The sequence below is a fragment of the Panthera pardus genome, unplaced genomic scaffold (assembly GCF_024362965.1).
Source record: "Panthera pardus isolate Hobbes unplaced genomic scaffold, ASM2436296v1 HiC_scaffold_22, whole genome shotgun sequence".
Classification (NCBI taxonomy): Eukaryota; Metazoa; Chordata; class Mammalia; order Carnivora; family Felidae; genus Panthera; species Panthera pardus.
Genome location: NW_026526788.1, coordinates 59,639,552 through 59,655,126, shown reverse-complemented (window position 1 = coordinate 59,655,126; position 15,575 = coordinate 59,639,552). Strand labels below are relative to the sequence as shown.

At 41.2% G+C, this 15,575-nt stretch overlaps 1 protein-coding gene, 1 long non-coding RNA gene and 1 other non-coding gene across 3 annotated transcripts in view; 2 read left to right on the top strand and 1 right to left on the bottom strand.

Annotated features, from left to right (window-relative positions):
• The window catches only part of ARMH3 (armadillo like helical domain containing 3), a 174,105-nt gene that overhangs the window by 151,980 nt on the left and 6,550 nt on the right, over positions 1-15,575 (top strand). The window lies entirely within an intron of this gene.
• On the top strand, positions 19-125 carry LOC128772555 (U6 spliceosomal RNA). Its single transcript, XR_008416735.1, has one exon. It is a non-coding gene; the product is annotated as a U6 spliceosomal RNA (small nuclear RNA).
• LOC109272808 (uncharacterized) lies at positions 11,203-12,742 on the bottom strand. The gene is made up of 2 exons (XR_002082617.2): positions 12,656-12,742; positions 11,203-11,477 (listed from the first exon to the last, which is right to left on the bottom strand). It is a non-coding gene; the product is annotated as an uncharacterized LOC109272808 (long non-coding RNA).

Here is a 15,575-nt window from a genome sequence, read left to right as displayed (position 1 = left end):
CTTTTTAAAACTTGTTTTGTGCTTGCTTTGGCAGCACACATGCTAAAACTGGAACGATACAGAGAAGATTAGCACAGCCCCTCCGCAAAGATGACACGCAAATTCAGGACGAATTCCATATTTTTACTAGAAAAAAAAGTTGTTTTGGATATTCTAGGGTCCCTTGCCCTTCCATTTAAAGATGAGCTTGTCGGGGCGCCTGGGTGGCTCAGTCGGTTGAGTGTCCGACTTTGGCTCAGGTCATGATCTCACAGCTCGTGAGTTCGAGCCCCGCGTTGGGCTCTGTGCTGGCAGCTCAGAGCCTGGACCCTGCTTCAAATTCTGTGTCTCCCTCTCTCTCTGCTCCTCCTCGGCTCATGCTCTGTCTCTCACTCCTTCAAAAACAAATAAAAACATTAAAAAAAAAAAAAAAAAAAAAGATGAGCTTGTCCATTTCTACAGAAAAAGCCTGCTAAAATTTTGATTGGAATTGCATTGACTCTAGAACCCCAAGATCAAGAGTTATATTCTCTACCACCAGCCAGCCAGGCGCCCCTGGATTTTCTCTTTATTCTGATGTAGAATTACAGTGATTGATTTTTAATATTAACTTAACCTTACATTCCTGGGATAAACCCCTCTTGATCATGATAATAGTATTTATTTTATGTGTTACAGAATTTGAATTGCTAATATTTTGTAGATTATTTTTGCATCAGTATTTATGAGGGATGTTAGGTCCATAGTTTTCTTGTGATGTCTTTGTCTGGTTTTAATACTAGAGTAATGTTACCCTATAAAATAAGTTGGGGTGTAGCAGGATTCTCTCACAGAGAGTTGTGACACTGAGGCTTTTCTTTCCAGGAAGTAACTTTATTCCTGCTGGCACTGCTCAGTTGGGTTCCTACCTGAAGAACTGAGCCCCGAATGTCACGTGGCATAGTTTTTAATATATTTTTTACTTTTCTTAATGTATTTTTTACTTTTTTATCTCCCATATATGGTAACATATGATTAAGTGGTCTCATGTTACAAGGTCATGTTTGTGTTATCATGGGTGTTATCATGTTTGCGTATAACCAGGTTGCCTTGAGGTTTTTTTTTTTTTCCTTTTCCTTTTCTTCTTTTTTTTCAATAGGGAGGAGACCCTACCACAGGAGTATATTCCTTCCTTTCTCTATTTTTATTTTATTTTATTTTATTTTATTTTATTTTATTTTATTTTATTTTATTTATTTTATTTTTTCTTTCTCCATTTTTTAAAAAAGAGTTTGTGTAGGGAAGAAAAAAGTTTACGTAGGATTGGTATTATTTCTTGCTTAATGATTAATAGAATTAACCATTGAGGGCATCCAGGCCTAGAGTTTTCCTTGTGAAGAATTTTTTTTTTAATTAAAAAAAATTTTTTTAATGTTTATTCAATTTTTTAGAGTGAGAGAGACAGAGTGCAAGTTGGGGAGGGGCAGAGAGAGAGAGAGGGAGACACAGAATCTGAAGCAAACTTCAGGCTCAAGCTGTCAGCATAGAGACCGTTGTGGGGCTCGAACTCCCGAACCATGAGATCATGACCTGAGCTGAAGTTCAGTGCCCCAAGTGCCACAAGAATGTTTTTGTTAAGTTTATTTATTTATTTTGAGAAAGAGAGCAGGGGAGGGGCAGAGAGAGAGGGAGAGAGAGAGAATCCCAAGCAGGCTCCACGCTGTCAGCACAGACCCCGATGTGGAGCTCCACCCCGTGAACCAAGAGACCATGACCTGAGCCGAAATTAAGAGTCAGACGTTCAACTGACTGAGCCACCCTAGGCACCCCTGTGAGAAGAATTTTTTACCTAAAATTTTATTATGAAAAATTTCAAACATATAGTAAAGATGAAAAATTATATAGCAAATACTGATAAAACCACCTAGATTCTGTCATTTACCATATTTTTTCACATATCTGATCCATAGGATGGCGCTCCATCAATCTATTTTATTTTTTTATGCATTTCAAAGTAAAATTGCATATATCAGTATACTTCTGTGGGAAGCATTTTAATTAATTCAGCTTTTTTAATAGACTTAGGAATAGTCAAGTCTCCTACTTGTTCTTGGGCCAGTTTTAGTAATTTGTGTCTTCAGGAATATGGATTGTTAAATTTATTGGTAAAATTTGTTCATGTATATCCTTTTTTCTTTTTTTTTTAATGTTTATTTTATTTATTTTTTTTTTAATTTTTTTTTTTTAACGTTTATTTTATTTTTGAGACAGAGAGAGACAGAGCATGAACGGGGGAGGGTCACAGAGAGAGGGAGACACAGAACCTGAAACAGGCTCCAGGCTCTGAGCTGTCGGCACAGAACCCGACGCGGGGCTCAAACTCACGGACCGCGAGATCGTGACCTGAGCCGAAGTCAGATGCTTAACCGACCAAGCCACCCAGGCGCCCCTATTTTATTTATTTTTGAGAGAGACAGTGAGAGCATGCAAGTGGGGAAGGAGCAGAGAGAGGGAGACAGAGAATACCAAGCAGGCTCCATGCTGTCAGTGCAGAGCCCAGTGTGGGGCTGAAACTCCCGAACCATGAGTTCATGACCCAAGCTGAGATCAAGAGTCAATGCTTAACCACCTGAGCCACCCAGCCGCCCCTATCCTTTTTTCTTTTAAATGCCTGTAAGATTTATCATTCATGATGAATAATGTGTATGTTTCCTCTCTTATTCCTGACCAGTCTGGCTGTAGGTTTATCAATTTTATTAATCTTTCCAGAGAATTAGTTTTTAGTTTCATTCATTTTCTGTTATTTTTGTGTTTTCTATTTCTTTGATTTATATGATTATCTTTGTTATTTCCTTCTGTTTGCTTTGGTTTAATTTGCTCTTCTTTTTCTAATTTCTTAAGGTAGAAACTTAGATAACTAATTTTAATTCTTTTTTTTTTTTTTTAAGTTTATTTATTTTGAGAGATAGTGTGAGCGGGGAGGGACAGAGAGAGAGGGAGAAACCCATGCAGGCTCCTCACTGACAGTGCACAGACCATGCAGGGCTTGAGCTCATGAAACTGTGAGATCGTGACATGAGCTGAAACCAAGAGTCAGATGCTTAACCAACTGAGCCACCCAGGCACCCATCTTATTTTCTAATATAAAAATTTAGTGCTATAAATTTCCCCTCTGTTAGCAACATCCTACAAATTTTGGTTAGTTGTGTTTTCATTTTCATTCACTTCACAGTATTTTCTCATATCTTTAGTGATATTTAGAAATATGTTGTTTTGAGAGACTTAGGTGGCTCAGTTGGTTGAGCGTCTGACTTCAGCTCAGTCATGATCTTACAGTTCATGAGTTCGAGCCCTGCATCATGCTCCATGCTGACAATGTGGAGTCTGCTTGGGTTTCTCTGTCACCTTCTCTCTCTGCCCCTCCTCCACTCATGCTGTCTCTCTCTCAAAACAAATAAAAATAAATTAAATAAAAAAATAGAAATGTGTTGTTTTGTTTCTATTATTTGGGGATTTTTTTTTTTAATGTTCTTTTATTTTTGATAGAGAGAGAGAGACAGGGCACAAGAGCCGGGAAGGGGCAGAGAAGGGAGGGAGACAGAGGATCCAAAATGGGTTCTGCACTGACAGCAGAGTCTGATGCAAGACTCAAACTCACAAACTGTGAGATTATGACCTGAGCCAAAGTCAGACACTTAACCAACTGAGCCACCCAGGTGCCCCTATTTGGGGATTTTTTTTTTTAATTAAAAAAAATTTTTTTTAATGTTTATTTATTTTTGAGACAGGGACAGATTGTGAGCTGGGAGGGGCAGAGAGAGAGGGAGACACAGAATCTGAAACAGGCTCCAGGCTCCAAGGCATCAGCACAGAGTCCGACATGGGGCCCGAACTCACAAACCATAAGATCGTGACCTGTGACCTGAGCCAAAGTGGGACGCTTAACCGACTGAGCTACTCAGGCGCCCCAGGGGATTTTTTTCTTTTTAATGTTTATTTATTTTTTAGAGAGAGAGACAGAGAGCCAGTGGGGGAGGGACAGAGAGAAAGGGTAACAGAGGATCCGAAATGGGTTCTGTGCTGACAGCAGAGAGCCTGATGCGGGGTTTGAACTTGCAAACTGGGAGATCATGACCTGAGCTGAAGTCGGATGCTTAACTCACTGAACTACCCAGGTGCCCCTGGGGATGTTTTTTTGTTTTTTTGTTTTTTTTGTTTTTTTTAAATTTTTATTTATTTTGAGAGAGAGAGAGAAAGAGAGAGTACACATGCACACGAGTAGGGAAAGGGCAGAGAGACAGAGAAAATCCCAAGCGGGCTCCATGCTCAGTGGGGAGCCAGATTTGGTGCTCTATCTCATGGCCTTGAGATCACAACCTGAACCATAATAACCAAGAGTAGGTCCCTTAACCGACTGAGCTACCCAGGTTCCCCTTGGGGATTTTCCAGATAAATTTCTGTTACTGATTTCTTATTTTTAATATACTTTTTTTAATGTTTATTTTTGAGAGACAGAGACAGAGTGTGAGCGGGGCAGGGTTAGAGAGGGAGGGAGACACAGAATCTGAAGCAGTCTCCAGCCTCTGAGCTGTCATCACAGAGCCAGATGCAGGGCTCAAACTGACTGACTTCAAGATTATGACCTGAGCCAAAGTCGGTTGCTCAACCCACTGAGCCCCCTGCGTGCCCCTCTGTTATTAATTTCTTACTTAATTCTTTGGTAGACAGAAAATATACTCCATGTGATTGATTTCAGTCCTTCTAAATTTATTGAGATTTGTTTTATGGTCTAGCATATGCTCTATGTTGTTGAATGTTCCTGTGTGCATTTTTTTATTTTTGAGAGAGATTGTGCACATGTCGGGGAGAGGGGCAGAGGGAGAGAGACAGAGAGAGAGAGAGAATCTTAAGCAGTCTCTATGTTCAGCACAGAGCCAGATTCGGGGCTTGATCTCACAACCCTGGAATCATGACTTGAGCTGAAATCAAGAGTTAGGTACTCAACCGACTGAGCCACTCAGGCTCCCCAATTCTGTGTGCATTTAAAAAGAATGTACACTTTGCTGTTATTGAATAGAATGTTCTGTAAATGACTTTAGGTCAGTTTGGTTGGTAATGTTTAAATCTTCTGTCCTCACTGATTTTCAGTCTAATCGTTTTATCAGTTATGAGGAGTATTGAAACTTACAGCTGTAATAGTAGACTTTTCTATTTCTTCCTTTAGTTCTGTCAGTTATGCTTCATCCAGAATTTTGAAACTGTCTTATTAGGTATATATATATATATATATGTATATATATATATATATTTGTAATTAACTGACCCCTTTATCATTACAAAATTTCTCTCTTTACTTCTGATAATATTCCTTGTTTTTTTTTTTTTAATTTTTTTTTTTTTAACGTTTCTTTTTGAGACAGTGAGAGACAGAGCATGAACGGGGGTGGGTCAGAGAGAGGGAGACACAGAATCTGAAACAGGCTCCAGGCTCTGAGCTGTCAGCACAGAGCCTGACGCTGGGCTCGAACTCACGGACCGCGAGATCATGACCTGAGCCGAAGTCGGCCGCTTAACCGACTGAGCCACCCAGGCACCCCTCCTCATTTTTAAATGTAGATAAAAATATTTTATGTTTATCAATGTGTTTACCATTCCTTCATTCCTATTTATAGATCCAGATAATGTAATTTTCCTTTTGCCAAAAGGACTTCTTTTAACATCTCTTGTAGTGCAGGACTGTTGGCAATACATTCCCTCATGTTGTTTGCTTGAAAAGGTCTTTATTTCACCCTCATTTCTGAAGGATGTGTTCTGGATATAGCATTCTAGGTTAACAGTAAATTTTGGGGAGGCACAGATAGCATTTTATTGTTTTCTGGTTTGTATAGGGTTTCTGACAAGAAATGTGAATTCTTTTTTTTTTCTTCTGTATCTATTTTCCTCCCTCTGCCTGCTTTTAATATTCTCTCACACGAATTTTCAGTGGTTTTATTATGGTGTGCATTATATCTTCAATTTTGCTCCTTATTATGTTTGTGGATGTTCTAAAATACTTGAACGTATTTATAATAGCTCTTTAAATGTCCTTGTTTTTAATTCTGGTATCTCATTTCTGGGTCTGTTTATTTTGGCTATGAGTCACATTTTCCTGTTTTTTTACATTTCTGGCAACTTTTTATTGGATACTGGGCATTGTGAATGTTATGTAGTTGAGTGCTAGATTTTGTTGTCTTTATTAAACAGTGTTGGACTTTGTTCAGGAAGACAGGTAAATTCTTTCTGGAATAGCATGATCCACTTGAAACTTCCTTTTTCTTGGTCATGATCTCCATCTACCCTGCCTCCCCAGTTTTATTGAGATACAATTGCCGTGCACTACTTATAAGTTTTAAGGTTATAGCATAATGACATGACTTACATATATTATGAAATGATTACCACAATAAGTTTAGTCAACATCCATCTCATATAGGTACCTAAGAAAGGGCAAAAATGTTTTTTTTTCCTTGTGACGAGAACTCTTAGGATTCACTCTTAACAACTTTCAAATATGCCATACAGCCATGTCGACTATAGTCAACATATTGTACATTACATACTGGTACTTATTTATTTTATAACTGGAAGTTTGTACCTTTTGACCAAACTCATCCATGGAACTTCTTTTTAATCTTTGTTTGAATAGGTTCAGAATAGCCTTTACTCCAGGGCTAGTTTAGTTCTACTACTGAGGTGTGACTGCTCTGGGGTCTCCCTGAATGCCCTAGGTGTTCCACAGGTGCTTTTCATTCTGGTCGGTCAAAATTCAAACACCTCTCAGTGGTGCAAGCTTACGGATTCTCAGTCTTTTTTTATTCTGATCTGATTGAATTTTACCCTATACATGCAATCCTTAGTATTAGCAACAGATTCAGTGGGAACACTGTGCAAATTTCTGAAGCTCTTTTCTTTGCCTCATTGCCTCCGCTGGTAGTCCGCCTACAAGTTCTAGTCGCCTCTGCCTCCTGAAATCCAGTGTGTCTGTTTAGCCTAACAAGACCTTCATGCTCACCTTAATCTCTCTACATACCTGTCCTACACTCCCTGTTATCCAGTGTCTGAAGAGTTATATCTTTCACAGTTCTCAGTTACTCCATCGTAACTGGAAGTGGAAGTCCTGAACTACTTTTAAAAATGACAATTGGGGCGCCTGGGTGGCTCAGTCGGTTAAGCGTCCGACTTCAGCTCAGGTCACGATCTCGCGGTCCGTGAGTTCGAGCCCCGCGTCGGGCTCTGGGCTGATGGCTCAGAGCCTGGAGCCTGCTTCTGATTCTGTGTCTCCCTCTCTCTCTGCCCCTACCCCGTTCATGCTCTGTCTCTCTCCCTGTCTCAAAAATAAATAAAACATTAAAAGAAAAAAATTAAAAAAAAAATTACAATATACCCAGAGTTACTCAGCTGATTTTTTAAAATTTCACTCACTTTTCAGAGAACCTTCCCTTGCATTAACTATTCATATATATTGTCCCATTTTACTTCATTCTCCTCCTTCCTCCTCTATCAGTCACTGGAGGGGAGAGTGTTGAATAGATATATTCAAGCCTGTTTCAGATTCTGTGTCTCCCTCTCTCTCTGCTCCTCCCCTGTTCATGCTCTGTCTCTCTGTCTCAAAAATAAATAAACGTTAAAAAAAAAAATTACAAAAAAAACAGCATGGAGAATTGAAACATGAAGCTCTTGTGTAGCTGGTATTTTGTCCTTTTAACTGGGTGCTTGATGATCACTCTGTTTCTTTTTGGCCATGTTTAGATGGACAAGCTTTGTCTTGTATAAGAGAAGGTTAAGCAGGCAGTGTCTGAAGGAAGTAAACCCTGTCCTCTCTGGGTACCAGTTAGTCTTGGAGCCCCTGAACCTAATTGTTTCTTCTCATCTTTTGAGGTGCAAATCTCTTAGTTACTGTATGCAAAGAAGTGCTAAAAATAACTCAGCAAGACTTTGAACCTGGCTATTCAAAGATCACAGTGTGTATCTGCCTAGATTGTTTTGGACAGTTATCTAATGAGTACCCTGCACAGTTGAGCTGAATTTGTGCAGTTGAAATCCATTGCTAAATTGAACACACCTCGAAAGGACATCCTAGAATGGATCAAACCTGATTTCTGAGAAATTGAAATTGTAGATTGTATGATTGGGAAGTAAAGTGACATTCTTTCCTACCCTTTTAACCTTTGGCCCATCTTTTGTGCAGGACTTATTTTCTCAGCATCAAGGTTGAACCTGAGCAGTCTGTCCCTCACGTGATGGAACCTGACGGAGCCTAAGCTGTCAGTGCCAGTCACAGACCTATCAGAGCTAATGGCCCTTGCTGCGGCTGCTGTCTCAGGGGCCCTACTACACTGGTGGACAATTTTGTACTTAGAATTAACTGGTGGCAGTGATATAAAGTGGAGGAAGTGGTAGACAAAATAGAAGAGATCTTGGATAACTTATTTTCCCTCTTTTAAAAGGTGTGACACAGTTTCAACCGGGCCACTCAATCTCTGCTCAGATATGTAGCTTAGCACTGCTGGCTCCACCCAGTATGCGCTTATGTCTGTGGATGTGTCCTTCCACTGTGGTTTATCTTGAGTCCCCATTTTGCTCATTAGCTCCTTAAAGGCAGGACTCGGCTCTGAGGGCTTTAGAAACCATATGCGAATACTGAGAAGAGCGCTGGGTGTACTGTGATGGCCTGACTCTAATCTTACCATGTGACCTTGAGAAATTCCTTTCCTTTTTGGTTGGGCCTGAGTGCTACTAAATTAGTCCACAGGCATGTTGAATGTTTCACTGCTTCTTAGGACTCTGTTAGGCATTGTGGAAAATCTATAATGTAACCCTGGGTCTCTTCCTCCAGGGTGCTAAGAATTCTGCTGTGACACAGTTTCCATAAGAAATCGGTGGTGGTGGTAGCATGTTTGTTTCTTCAGGAGAGGGCCTGCCACCCTACCTGTCTGCACCTACTAATGCATGAACTCTAAAGCAGTGTGTTCTTTCCACCATAGGAAATCCCTCTTTGAGGAGCCTGTAGAAGACACATCCCTTCCAGAAAGCGGGGGAGGAAAGAGTTTGCTAATTTATGGCAAGCCTTGGAATTTCAGGTTCTAAAAAGCAGTTATTTGTGGAGTTACGTTAAAATGAAAGAATAATAATAATGAAGCACTCTCTGTGTATCAAGAAGTATGCTTGGCGCTTTGTATCTGTTGCCTTATTCAATCTGCACAACTAGCTCTCTCTAAAGAACATTATTATAACCCCCATTTTACAGTTGAGGAAACTGAAACTCACCCAGCTCTACCCTGCTAGTAAGTGGTAGACCTAGGATGAGTCCAGGCAGGCTGACTCTAGAGTCATACTCTTTTAAATTAACATACAGTGTGGGGCGCCTGGGTGGCGCAGTCGGTTAAGCGTCCGACTTCAGCCAGGTCACGGTCTCGCGGTCCGGGAGTTCGAGCCCCGCGTCAGGCTCTGGGCTGATGGCTCGGAGCCTGGAGCCTGTTTCCGATTCTGTGTCTCCCTCTCTCTCTGCCCCTCCCCCGTTCATGCTCTGTCTCTCTCTGTCCCAAAAATAAATAAAAAACGTTGAAAAAAAAATTAAAAAAAAAAATAAATTAACATACAGTGTTATATTAGTTTCAGGTGTATAATATAGTGATCCAACAATTCCATACATTACTCAGTGCTCATCAAGATAAGCACACTCTTTGGGGTGCCTGGGTGGCTCAGTTGGTTAAGTGCCTGACTTCGGCTTAGGTCACAATCTTGTGGTTTGTGGGTTCAAGCCCCGCGTCGGGCTCTGTGCTGCTGACAGCTCAGAGCCTGGAGCCTGTTTCAGATTCTGTGTCTCCCTCTCTTTCTGCCTCTCCCCCGCTCATGCTCTGGCTCTCTCTCTCTCTCAAAAATAAACATTTAAATATGACAATAATAAATAATAAAAAAATAAAAAGATAAGTGTGCTCTTTAATCTTCTTCACCTGTTTCACCCATCTGCCACCTCCCCTCTGGTAACCACTAGTTTGTTCTCTCTAGTTAAGAGTCTGTTTTGTGGTTTGTCTCTTTTCTTTTTTTCCTTTATTTGTTTCTTGTTTTGTTTCTTAAATTCCACATATGAGTGAAATAGAGCCATACTTCTAACTATGTTATTTTAGAAATTATTAGCTGTTGGTTGAAACTCTTTTTCAGGGCCTAAGCACAACTAGATCCAGTAGTGACCCACCAACGTCTTTACTTGGAGAACATCTTTGCGGTGCTTCTTGCTTAGCTAGCCTTGAATTTGAAGACTAAATATGGATTATGGAGGAGGGAGAATTGTCTTGTTGCTTCTTTATTATCAGAATTCCACTTCCATGCAGTCCAACAGCTGAGCAGAGCACCGCTTAACTGTAAGAGTGCCTCTGTGGGTTGTCCTTACGCTGGTGAAATTGCAAGGTTAGGGACAGACTTTTATTGCTTCTGGGAGAAGAGAGTGTTGTCCCTCATTGGGAGACATCAGTTCTGGGGAAGTCTGGTTTGGAGAAAGTAGGGGAAGGATGGGAGGCTAGATTAGCTCCTTCCAGAGAAAAATGAAGGATGTGACCTCCGATTTCTTTTCAGTCTCTTGCCAAAATTTACAGAGCATTACAGCCCTATGACAAATTCAGAAAAGGGAGTTAGGCAATGCCTTGAGTCAGTCATTCTCATTTTTCAAGGAAAGGGTATCTTCTGTTGAGTTTGAGGAAATTTACTGAGTAGAAGGAGAAAGGTTTCAGCCTGCCTGGCTGAGAAGTACTGTGTTTGACTGTGTTGTTCTTCCATAGACAATGAGAGGGAGAGCTCAGTCTGCATCTATCATAAAAATTGCCTGCAGGGGGGCCTGGGTGGCTCAGTTGGTTAGGTGCCCAACTCTTGATTTTAGCTCAGGTCATGATCTCACAATTGGTTGTGGGATCAAGTCCCCCTCTCCCCACCCCATCGGGCTCAGTGCTGAGCGTGGAGCCTACTTGGGATTCTCTCTCTCTGCCCTTCCCCTGCTAGTGCGAGCACATGCATGTGTTCTCTCTCTCTCTCTCTCTCTCAAAATAAATAAATAAAATTAAAAGAAAAAACTGTCTGCAGCTACTTGGCCGTTGCTCTCCGCTCTAGCAGCCCAATTGCCGCTGAGTGTTGTTGAAGACCTACTCTGCTCAGCACCATTTCTTTAGAGACAAGACATTACAGTGGAGCAGGGAACAGTTTAGAGAGGTGGCATGGAGAGCAAACCTTTTTATTCAGACCTTCTTGGTTCTCTGAGCACCAAGATAGGTTTGTCCCAAGTCTGGAGCCATTGTGAAGGATGAACTTCATTTCCCAGTGGCTTGTGGTTCTTTCATTACTTCTCCATCATTAGCTCATATAATAAGCAGTACCTGGTCAACTCCCTCTAACCGATGGGAGAGAGAAGCAAAGGCAATATGCAGGCTTATGGCTGGTGATGCTCACGTTTGTGGCTTCAGAGCTTGGATCTCCCAAGCTGTCTTTTCCTGCTTTGTGGGGGAAAAAAAATGGAGACAAAAAAAAATCATATTCTCTAACTAGTGAATAAACATCTGAAATAGAGGAAATGGCCAGAGTCCAGTGGGAGAGGTAGATGGAGATTATCATGAAAATCCTCTAAAAAGCTTTTATCATCTTTCGTCCTTATAATTACTTTATCTGTTTCAAATCATCCAGAGATTAACTATCACCCAGAGATTAATTTTCCTATGATTAGGGGGTTTGGCAGGGTTAAAGCAGAAGACATGGAAGTGGGAACAGAGTGGTTACAGTCTCTTTCAGAGAATGGAAGGTTGGCCTTGAGGTATGAGCATTCATTGTCAAGTGTATTCTGGGATGCCTGGCTGGCTCAGTCAGTGGAGCCTGCAGCTCTTGATCTTGGGGTCATGAGTTCAACCCCCATGTTGGATATAGAGTTTACTTTAAAAAAAAAGGTCACACGGTAGGAGGCATTCATCTCCAGCCACCCCAAGCCTGGAGACCACCTGACGGCTGCTGCCAAAGAAGCCCAGTGAAAAGGCTCCTGGGTAATCCAACTCTTGATTTTGACTCAGGTCATGATCTCGTGGTTTGTGAATTCGAGTCCTGCATTGGGCTCCGCTCTGTCAGCTTGGGATTCTTTCTCTCTCTCTCTTCCCCTCCCCTGCTTGTGCGCATGCTCTCTCTCTCTCTCAAAATAAATAGATAAACTTTACAAAAAATAATAAAGACGTCCAGTTGAAGATTAAAGACCTTTGTATTTCAAGCTTCTCAATGAGTACTAAGTAATTAAAATAGCAACCAAATCTCGATTTTGCTGATAATGAGTTTGGAGTGGTCTGTACAGTTTTGGTGGTGGTTGACACCCAACTAAGCAAGGCTGAGCAGGATCTTTGGCTTCTATTGGTGGAAATTGACATGCCCTGGAGCCCTGAGGGACCTGGTAATAATGAAAATTTAAACATCAAGCCAAGCTTTTCTCCAGGTTACAGCTCTCCACAGATCATGCTTCCCACTTCTTAGAAGTGAGCTTTGAATTCCTTGAATGCTCTCTGAAAGATTAAGTTTAGCCTGTAAACTAAGGAATGTGCCTCAGGTTAAACTAGCCTGCCAATACAGGAAGAACATTGGATTGGGAGTCAGAAAATTCTGTTGTCTAATCTCTGCTTTGTGTTTTTGGATAACTTACAATCTTTCTCGACATCTGTTTCTTCATCTGTGAAATGAGGGCCATGGATTAGGTAGGTGATTTCAAAGGTTCCTTCCAGAACTGTTATTTCTATGGTTCTGTCACCATGGTAACATTGGCAAAAAGAGGTAAGGTTGCCTTCCATATCACTATTCTTACATATTAATGATGATGCCAGACCTCCCAGCTGCCCTTCAGCCACCGCATTCATCTTATTTAAATACATCAAGTATTTTTTTTTTCAAGTTTATTTATTTTGAGAGAGAGAGCACACGCACATACATGAGAGTACAAGCAGTAGAGGGGCAGAGAGAGAGAGAGAGAGAGAGAGAGAGAGAGAGAATCCCAAGCAGCTTTGTGCTGTGAGCACAGAGCAGGGCTTGATCCTACTAACCATGAGATCATGACCTGAACTGAGATCAGGAGTCTGACGCTTAACTGACTGAGCCACCCAGGTACCCCTACATCAAGTATTTTCTATTTCCATTTCTTGTTTTGTTTCCGTCTCAATAGCCTTCATTCTTCTATTGGTGAGATCCTATCATTTATATTTTTGTGTTTATTTTATATATTATCTCTAATCTTCATAATATTCTAAGAAAATAGTATGATGATGACTATTTTAAGATGAAGAACCTAAAGCTTAGGTCAAGGTCCTAGAAGTACTAAATGATGATGCCAAGATTTGACCCTAGGTTTCTATAATTCTGTAGCCTCTTTCTTCAACAAAACAAAACAAAACAAAACACCTTTTTTTTTTTTTTTTTAAGCTTATTTATTTTGAGAGAGAGCATGGGAGGGGCAGAGAGAGAGGGAGAGAGAATCCCAAGCAGTCTCCACACTGTCGGAGCAAAGCCCTGCGCAGGGCTGAAACTCAACAGATGGTGAGATCATGACCTGAGCCGAAATCGAGCATCGGATACTTACCTGACTGAGCCACCCAGGCACCCTTCTGTAGCCTCTTTCTCTTATATCCCACTGCAATCTTGATAGGTTCCATGTTTATTTCCTATTCTATAAAAAGTCTCTAAGTTTCTCTATTTGGAGAGAATAGTTTCTCTATTCTCTATTTGTGGTTTCATCCTCATTTGGCAGCCTGGCTTTAGGGAAGGCCTGCATGTTGCCCTGGCTTGAAGTGGGCTGGTGGCAGCCTTACATACTCTCCCCAAATAGGTTATACTGTAGATGTCAGTTCAAATTGAGAAAGCAGTGAATACAAGTTTGCTGTCAGGTCATATCCTATTACTTAGTTGTCTGCTAATTCTCCTTCTGGGAATTCAGTCCATCAGAGATTTGAGACTAAGCAATTTTTCAGGCACAAGGCAAAGCCCTCTGACATCCAGATAGGATAGCCATTGCCAAGAACTTTTCCATTGGTGATTCTCCTTTGCTGCTGTCTTTAGGCCAGAAGTTATTTCCCATTTCAAAGGCTCTGCTAAAAATATGGGACACAGGCTACTGAATAGTCTTTAGGGAATGCCTATTGTACATGCTTGGAGAAGGGGTGTGTATGTATGTCTAAAACCTCATCAATTTTGAACCAACTTTGTGCACTGGGATCTCTCTCCTTCCTGATCCTGATATGGCCAAGAGCTTCACAACCTATGTTATGCAAAACTGGCCTCTGTGGACATCTCTGCTCAGTTTTTCTTTAGTATAACCCGTATCCCCTTGTACCACACCAGGACTGTTAAGCAGTGGATACTGGACATTCTCTGACTTTTGGCTGATACATTACCTGTTACACTCAGGATAGTGGGGTCATTATGGAAAGCCTGCTTCATATGGAATAGAGAAATTAGGTTTCTTCTTCACCAGAATCTGAATAAAGATGTGCAAGGCCCTAGCTCCTGGTTTATGGTTAGAACTATCTGGGGATAAGAGCTACCAAATGCCTATTGTCACCAGAAATAACTTTTCATTGTAAAATTAGTAAGCACTTACTGACTATTCCTTATGTGCAAGACACTGGACAGTCATCTCATGTCATCCGTATATGAGCTTTATACAGTTATAGTATAGATAGGATAAGAAAACTGAGGCTCAAAGAGATTAAGTGATGTGTATCAGTTTACATAGCTTGCTAGTGGTTGATCTGGGATCAAAATGTCTCTCCGACCTTAAAGCCTATGTCAGGTGCTTTTCCTCCAGAGACTCCAGGCTAGGGGTTTAGGTTCACACCCCAGTCCCCAATCTGTTCTTCTCTCACCTGAGGCAAAGTGTTTCAAGGCAAAGAAGAGGGCATAGAATCTTTGAAACTGAGGCCGTTTGTGTCTTCCACTTAAATCCAGAAGATGTTCCTTTGTGGTGAAGAATTACTTATGCACATAGGCTCTTTGGGTTAGTTCAAAATAGGTAAGTACTTCCTGGGCTGTGAAGACAGTTGTTCTGGAGTCCCAGGAGCTGTCTAGGTAGCTGTATAGCTACTGGGATGATAGTGTTTCTATCAGTTGTATGTTACTTTCAGGAATCAAAATGTTTATTCCATGTCCTTTTAGGAAGGTGAGTTCAAATTCTATTTTATAGAGAGAGACGGGTTGAGGCTCATTAGGTAAATTGAGATCCATAGTAAGAGTGAGATTCCCAGTTCAGTTCTCTTTCTATTAGGTCCCTTGCCAGCACCCAGGCTCCTGTCTACTGAGGGCCATATGTGGGGGTGTAAGGACTCCTTAGAGAACATGTGGCTTATCAGTGCTTTTCTGACTTTGAACCTGCCTGGAGCTAAAGTGGTGGACATGGTTCTAGGAAGCCCAGCAGCTGATGAAAGAAAGTGGGCTTGCACTTGGGAAATAGACTGTTACCTGATGGATTGGGGAGAGACCTCAGCCTAGGAGGTACCTTTGGAATGGCCAGGAGCCAGAGACTGAAGCTGCAAATTGTAAAACCTAAGGTCTTTAGACAGAAGCAGTCTGGGAGATTG